The sequence below is a fragment of the Poeciliopsis prolifica genome, unplaced genomic scaffold (assembly GCF_027474105.1).
Source record: "Poeciliopsis prolifica strain line A6 unplaced genomic scaffold, Auburn_PproV2 SCAFFOLD010, whole genome shotgun sequence".
Taxonomy (NCBI): Eukaryota; Metazoa; Chordata; class Actinopteri; order Cyprinodontiformes; family Poeciliidae; genus Poeciliopsis; species Poeciliopsis prolifica.
In genome coordinates this window covers 4,255,256-4,264,158 of record NW_026562385.1, presented here as the reverse complement: position 1 = coordinate 4,264,158, position 8,903 = coordinate 4,255,256, and positions in this window count along the sequence as shown.

The following is an 8,903-nucleotide window of genomic DNA, read 5'->3' as shown; positions in this document are numbered from 1 at the left end:
GAGACACCTAGTGGTCACGCTTGAGATTTGTTCCATTTCTTCAACATTCTGTCCTGAACTGATTTTGATTTTTTTTAAATATATATTTTTAAAGTCAACATTTACTCAAATGACAATTGATTTGACATAATTGTGGCTCTAATTGCTGCATCACAACAAGCTGGATTTGTATTTTTGTGTTATTTAAGGATTTAGCATTTGTGTATTACATGTGAGAGTCATTAACACCCCTCTCAAGAAAAAGACATTTAAAAATGGATGCACACCAGTGGTAAAAAGAAAACACTGTCACCATGATGGAGTAGCTTGTTCAACAAGTGAAATTTTTAAAAAAAAAAATTATTCATCAGCCTGAATCAGCTTTATGGATTCATTTTGATTTCACCTTGCAGATATACACCGCAGTATTTTAATCAGATATAAGTTGAAGGTTTCTACTTACTTACTTTTTTCGGTTATTCAGCCTCCAAAAAATCCTCTGATGACATCAGCACTCAGTCTTCAGTGTTTGAGATGTTTCTTAAGTGTCTTCAAATTCAAATGATCGAATTTGAAGCCAATTCAATAATTTTTAGAGCTTCTTAAATATTAAATTAAATTTGAAAATGTATAATGAAGCAGTAGCCTTTTTCAGTGGATGCAACACCGAGCATGGATGGCAAGCAAATAAATAAATAACAAGATCAAGTATATTCATCGGGAGGTTGGTGGTGCTGTGGGTGGGATTATGTGCAAATCAAGTTAAGGTCAGATCCTCACACCAGATCTGTCCCGGCTCTGCTGATTCTAAAACGGTTTGGGCACTGAGCTGAGGGTTTATCTGATCTATTATTAACCTTGTAACTTTTTAAATGCAAATACAGCTAAGAAAATCACAAAAATAATTGGTGCAGTAGAGTAAAATCCTCTACTGCATTGCTGCAATAGAGGATTTTACTTACATAGCAGGTGCTTGGCCTTTTGTGAGGCTCCAGGAGCTGCTTCCAGCTCTCAGAGATTATTTAACAGTTTGTTACACATCAAAGCACTCGGGACCCCCTGCGGTTGGACTCAAAGGCCACCGGGCCAATCGGCTCTCAGCTGCTCCGGTAACTATCCTTTAATGAAGTTCATGAAGGCCCTTCTTCCAACAGCAAGGCGGTGGGCTGGGCTAGCAGCTGGGAAAGCAGCTCAGACCTCCACTCTGCTTCAGCTCTTTGAGCACGACTATATGGCCACTGAAAAGAGGGCCGTTTTAAAAAGGTAAACACGTCTGAGCATGCATCTAATCAGCAGTAAAGAAGAGACTTAAAAGTCTTCTGCAGTGACTGGAAACTGGATTCTGCTAGAAGTGACAAACCGACAAGTCTCATCTGGACAATTTCTGACATCTCTCTTTGCTTCAACGCTTTTTCACATCTTATGCTGGCTGACCAGTCAGTAGTTTTGACAGTGTGAAAGTAGATATTAGTGTGTGCAACGTGCTTTCTCTTGCAGATCTTTCTTTGTTGTGTGTAACCTTTTGATCTAAGTGTAAAAAGGGGCTGAGGTAGGCCAATGAGTTTCAGAGGGGAGTTTATGCTAAAAGAGGCAGGGGAGGGGGAAGAGTTGCCACCTTTTCATGTCAGTGCTCCTCCCGTTCGGCTTTATAACGAATGTCAGCCATGATAACAAAGTCTCATTTGCATATCATAATCCCCCATCTCTCGACCTTCTGATCAGGTGTACTTGGAAGCAGGGCTGTGTTCTCTCAAAAAGAGGCAGCGATAGGAAGCAAGAGGAGGGGGCGGGGGAGGCAAAGAACTCAGCTCACTTTGAAAGCTGTTTGAAGTTCGCTGCCAGAGTTCAAATAGCAGTAAAACATGTGCATGACATTGAGTGGCTGATTTGTATAAAAAGAAGAAAGGCGGAGGGATGAAGGGATGAAAGGAGGTCAGGGAGCGGAGACTGAGGGAACTTCTGGGAGCTAGGAAGGCCAAAAGCCTTTGGCTCTTGTGTCACTACACATGTAGAAGAGAAGGCGGTTTTATATTCAACCTTTGAACTTGATGCCCCTTGAACTTGCTCACATTTTGCAACGTTACAGCCACAGACTTCCATCTCCTTCGCTTGGTTTTTAAGTCACAGATCAACACAAAATGGAATGAAATTGCGCAGTCATTATGAAAGAGTGGCATCAGGAGATCTTTTGTTGAAAGAAAGTCATTAGACAGGTTTGCTGATTGCTATAGGATCCAAATAAAAGAAGTCACAGAAGTCAGAAGTTGCAACGTTTGGCAGAAAAAATCCAACATTGTATTCTCACTGTGAAACATGGTGGTGGCGGCCTCATGGTGTGGGATGTATTTCAGGCTTTATGGGAAAATTGATGGTGCTAAATATAGAGCAAACCTGTTGGTGGCCACAAAAGACTCAAGACTAAAGCAAAGGTCAAAGACCTGCCAAATCTACTTGGCAGGTAGATTTGGCGAAGGAGAAGGGGAGGATTAGATCAAGATGACAGCATGTTCATGTGTTTTAATGGCCCAGTCAAAGTCTAGACCCAAATTCAATTGAGAATTGAAGCGAGATTTGAAACGTGGTGTTCACAGAATCTCTACATCAGTCATAATTTACTTACTTTTTCAAAGAAGAATGTGCCAAACGTTATTTTCTAGATGTAGAAAATGTGTGAAGCATTTCCAGTGGACTGCATGGCATCTGTTTTTGCAACCGAAGAAGATTCACAAGACCTTTTCTCACAGTGGGAGGAATGTATCTATATGCAAGACCTTCCTTTTAAAATACATTGCAGTTAGTGGTTGTCTGATTTATCTTTCAGAGGAATAGAGTTCAACACCTTACAGACATATCCACTTTTTCCTCACATTCCTCAATCTGCAAGGACGAAAGAACGTTTCACTAACTCTGAGGATTAGAAAAGTTTTTGTTTTTTAAATTCTAGCAGAGGTGTCTGTGATAGAAGCCACACTTCAGTGGATCTGCCACTAGATGCTTCAGGAGTAAGACAAAGAGGCTTGAATTCATGGCAGCTCTCGCTGCAGAGGTCAAAGTATTTGTCTGAGAGTGAAAGTGAATGTTATTAGCAACTCCACATGTCATGGCAACAGATCCAAAGGTCATGGACCACCCAGCTGTGCGTTCACAAGTTTCATCATCTATATACCACACTGATCAAAACCAACTGTTCACAAGGAGCCAAATGTTTGTTTGGCTGTTAAAACACAACTTTGTGGCGTCTCACTGTACTTGGCTCAAACAGCAAGCTGCAGCCTTTTGGATTCTGAATCCTAGTTGTAAAGACCAGGCATCCTTTCCCATGTGTGGAGAAAGCGTCCAACAGAGCTGCTGCTGCTCTTCAACGTTCTCATAGTCCTCCGTTTGGCCAGAGTTGTAAAGCCGGGCCCTGGGAGTCATTCGCATCTGCTCTGATCCACTCAGCTCAGCTCTGCAGTGGATGCGGTGGCCACTCCAGCTCCTTTATCCCAGTTACCTCACAACCAGGGCAGGCAAAGCCAGACTGACGGTCCCCCGCTGCCTTCTGAGCCCCTGTTTCATTTCCCTCCACAGCCACCCACCGACCCTCTCAGCTTTTCAATCTTCGAAGCAATTAGAAGGAGATCCTTTTCCTTTGTTGTCTATCCGTGGACAGAGAGAAAACGAAAGAATGAGGAAAGGAGAAAAAGGAGGGCCAAGCTGTTGTTGGTGGTGGAGCTCAGGCCTAGCCAGGAGCCACTTGTGAAGCTCTGGGTATTAGGACTCACATGGTTTGTTTGGAAAGGCTTCTCCAGGGGCCAAACTAGGATTACGTTGCAGATTGCGAGTTCCCATGGAAGAGGCCTGGACCAGCAAGGGGTTCAGTGGGTGGGTTTCAGGTTGGGGGCCATAGAGAACATCTTTATGAGTTTGGGGTCTGTCTGAAAGGAGAGGGCCAACTCCCAGCATGTTAGCGCTCCATATTAGATGGACACAGAGAGGCTATTGAAGGTCCCCAGACATCCCCTTTATTTCTCTCCTTTTCTCTGCTCCTCTCTCTCACTTTCTCTCTCTCTCACTACTCTTGAAGCCTAATTTGTTTGTGAAGCAAGAAAGAAGTAAAAAGATTGTTCTGGGACCCGAAATAATTCAAGTTTATATTTTTGTGGTTGGAATATAGTCTGAGTTTGACTATTGGTTAGGTTTTTATCACACTGAAGGGCAACAACGACATGCTTCCAGCAACAGGGAAACTTGCTCTTTATCTGTTAAATTTACCAAAATCATATTTAAATGAACATTTTCACAATTTTTGCATGTCAACTGCCTATAAATTTACTGGGAAAATATTAAAATAATCTTTTTAATAAAAGAAAAATGGCACAAACAAATCAAATGTAGATATACACAGATGCAGATCAGAGTTCGTTCTGTTTACACTCTGTTTACTACCAAAAACTCAGCTCACAAGGTTTGGACAATAACCACTAATCCAAACGCAGGGCAAACATAAGAACTATTTAGGGTCAGTACTCAAGATCCCAATATTTTTTTCCATCAGAGAAACATATTCAGCCAAAGTTATTTAGTATAGGTGGGGACAATAAAAATACAGGCTGCCAAAAAACAACTAATAGTAAGGAAAACTGTGCTACGTGCGCTATAGTTGCTAAACTGTTTCATTAAAGTCTCTTTATCTGTAGTACTTCTCCGCTTGGGCTTCGAAGGACTTCAGGTTGTTGGTCTCGTTTTTCAACTCCTCCTCCAGGTCACTGGCTTTCCATTCAGCGAGATCAGCCCTCTCCTCGGCTCTCTCACCAGATCCCTCCCCAAGATCACCAGCTTACCAGCTTCCTCCTCATATTGAGGGTCAGCTTCCTGTGCGATGTGTTTGGCCTGGTATACAGTATGTAGTATATGTTTGGCACTTCGTAAAGCTATCAGTTGTGTGTACTGACTGTTTTCAAGTATTTGTGTGTATTTTCATTTTCACTTTACTGTCAGAGTCCTTCAGCTCACTGCCATGCAGTCTAATGGGTTGCGAGTTCCACAAATGTCCACAGCACCATAGAGCCTCCACCTTGCTTAACAAGTAATTATGGAGACTTATTGGCTCAACAAACGGTGACTTAAGAGCTGCATGTGGTTCTCAAGGTACTCCACAGTTGCTGCTAATACCTTTGTCTGAAAACAATTAAAAACCAAACAATGCTTTAAAATCTGAAGCTAATAAGTTTAAAAGTATAAATGTTCACAATTCTGTGGCAAAATGTGTCTTAAAAAAAAAACAATTCCATAAACACAGATGTAAAAAAATGCATTCCCTGACTTTTTGTAAAGTTTGATGTTTGATGCCATCCTTTAATTCAGTAATGAAAACTATTTTTCTGTGGAAGGTATTTCAAAAAAAAAAAATAGTTAAGTTGTGATTTTTATTTATTTATTTTTTTTGTGGCTGGACATATTTTATTTAGATGAACCAAAGACATTGAATAAATGTTGTCCCCCGTTTTCAACATTTAAACAATTGTTTTAATTGAAGGACAAGTTGAGTATGAATTTCAACAGATTTCTTACTTAAATGGCACATTCTCTTGTCTTTCCCATTCAGTTAACTCTGTGCTGCAATATATTTACAATCCAGCGAGCAAGAATTCATGCACAACAAATAGTAATATCAAAATTAAAAAAAAAAAAAAAAAAAACTTCAGTTACATCACATGTAACAGGGAGTTTTTGTGGTGCCATAAATTGTTGCACTAGTGATTCTTCAGAAGAAAAAACTAAAATATGTTTGGTACATTGAATAAATAAGTGAGAACAAATGGCATGAGGAAGTGCTGACAAATAAATAGAATATTTGTTATCCTATTTATGCAGTAGCTCATTAACATCAGTACCTTGAACCATTTAAAGTGCTGACCAGCTTGAAGCTCTCGCCCATGAATCAGCGTCATTGCTTACCAGATGTCTCACACCCCTGACCCAGTTCTTCATGCTGTCCTTCAGCCTCTCCTGACACCTTTCAGCTGTCTCCTAACTCATCATTCACCATCTGCAAACCAAGCAACGCTGTTCCCTCGCAATGCATAAATACATAAATCTTGCGTCACAGCCAGTGTGTGTACGGGGGTTCGACAACATGCCGTAAATGGACCAACACTCCCAAAGTCGTTCCCTCTTTCATGTGTCTCTGCATCACAGATGCTCGGTGTTAATGTTGGACCATCCAGACTCTTTAACCCGTGCTCACCCTCGCGCTTCATCCCTCTCAGAATCTGTCACCCTTGCTGGGGGGATCCTTGGGGTCAAAAAAAAAAGTCCAACCCAGAGGTTGCGGTGCCAGACGGGCTCTTTGAACTGGCCGGCTGCCACTGAGCTGATGTGAGATATGACCAGGGGGCAGAGGTCAAAAAGGCTGGAAAAAAAAGAGTCAGCTAACCTGGTCTCATTCACTGTCTGTCTTGACCAAACTCATGTTTCATTACATGTTTCTTTTTTTTTTCTGATTTCACCAATAACAAGGGACAACATCACAAATGTAAATGAAACAAACTTTACGATATGATCTCACAATTAGGTACAAATTTGATTTAATCTAACTCAGATTAGGCTTTAAAAAGTTACAGCTAGGCTAGCCAACAACTAGCCAACCAATAGGAAAGGCAAAGCCGACTTCTTTCCATAAAACTCTTCATCCGAAATAATTCAACATGCTTTACGGGAAAACAACGAAACAGATAAGACACATTAAATACATCAGTTACATACAGATACACCTGTTAAAACATCCCTAAAATTCATATCTAAGCAAACTGCAAAAATTAGATTTTTTAGTGCAACTACCTTAAGCTGAATATTTTTAATAAAACTTCCAGAAGCATTTGAAGTCAACTGCAAGAGACCTGCAGAAATGTGAGAAATAGGCAGAAGCAGCAGAATAAAAGGAAAATGAAAAAATGGAAAAAAAACTGTAGAAGAGGGGTGAAAATTTTCAATCAATTCAAAAATCATCCCAAAAGGTATTAGAAATTCATGCAGAACATGTTTTACAGATCTAAACGGTAAAGTAACAACAGGAAGGAGAGTTGGAATTAGGGCTGGAATTAGATTTGGAAAGAGGATTGGAGTTAAATTTAGAGATAGTGGGCCATTTCTTTTTTTTCCTGAAGATTGATATAATGCAAGCAAAAACTTGAAGAGGGATTTTATAAAATCTTTAAAAGATACCAAAAAGCTGAATCAAACAGACATTTTAAATTTTTAATGCCATTTTTAGCTGAAAGCAAGTGGAAGAGCGCAAAGTAAAAAATTTTTCCAAAAATTAAAGGATGTTCCATTCATATCAGTTAAGTTTAAAGTCATTCATCTCAATGGCAAGTTTAGAAAGTAAATATTTTTCATTCCACCAAAGCATTTCTATCTGATAAGAAATGAGACAGCCATCTCTCAAACAATAAAAAAGTGAAAAGTTTCTGTTGCCTTGTTTCCTGTATTATGTTGCAGATTCATCTGCTGCAATGAGCTCATGGTCATTAAGGCTGGCCGGCCTCCATCCCATCGCCCTAATATTTTCCTCTGGTTCAGGTCAGGAGTCTTGTGGAGAATTTACATTTCTTCCAGTCAGAATAATTATGTTGGTAGAAGGAAAAAAAAATTACTTTAAACCCAGATGTTCCAGACTAATTTTGATCTTACCTGCATGTGGGCCCTATGTTTTCTAGTTCTTTGCTACGTTTCATAAAGAAGTTGAGTCAATCCACCACAAAATTATGCCAACATAAAAAAAAAAGAAAGTGATGAAATTCTTGAATAGAAAAACGAATTAGTAAGTGATGATTATGGGCCAGAAAAGTAAAGCACAAACATGATGACTTTGTGTGCTGACAGACAATTTTTAAAGTGAAAGATTGTATCAGCGCAGATTGAAGCGATAAATGAGACAACGGGAAGAAAAGATGAAAGACATGTCAGATCAAAACTGTGACACTCGATGATAACATCTCAGCAGAAATCCTTTTTGTGGTTTATGAAACATCTGAATCCAACACAAGTTTTTCGCCGTAACAACCGTAAATCGCTGTCTTCCTTCCTGAGACGCAGAAAAGTAAGAGGAAGCGAGATGAAGGGCAAAATGGAAGGAAAACAACAAAGCCAAAGAAAGCATTTTTATCCTGCTGAGTTAAATTGGGTGTGACTGTGAACGAAGCCCCGAGAAGGATGAGAAAACACACCCACGCCGGTGCACGCCCGCACACAACCCGCACACAACCCGCACACAACCCGCACGCCCCCATGCAACAAAAACAAATTAACATCTAAAATGCTCCGACTCGTTTCAACCGTTCACTTCAAACCGTCATCAGGCCTCTAATGGGGGCCAAGTTCAAAGCTCCACTAGACTCCCGCTGCTTTGCTGAGATGGAGGAACAACACTTTCGTCTCCCTCTCCCTCCCCTTGTTTGTTTATCATTTGCTTTGCTCTCTTTCAACATTTCCTCTCCTGCTTCAGCCTCTTTTCTTTGCTTCACTGCTTCCCTCCTTTTATTTTCATCCCTGTTTTATTTTTGGAGCAAACCCCTCACAGTCAGTGCCTTCTTGTTCTTGATTTCCCTCTCATTGCTTTTTCAATATTTAATGTAGCGGGTACAGTGGCTTGCAAAAATATTAATACGTCTTCAGCTTGTCTACATTTTGCCACGTTACAAACACAAATTTCAGTAGGTTTCACTGGGGTTGTGTGTGATAGGTAGGTTAGTACAAAGTGGCACGTGATTGCATAATGGGAAGAAAAGGACAGTTATTTTTTTCATTGTTTGTAAAATGGTTGGAGTTTGTTCAGATTTAATGTGTCTCAGTTTTCAGATCTGGACTTTGACTGGGCCACGTCAAAGTCCAGATTTGGACCTGTTAGATCGCATGACTTGGTGACATTTTATTTGAAGCGG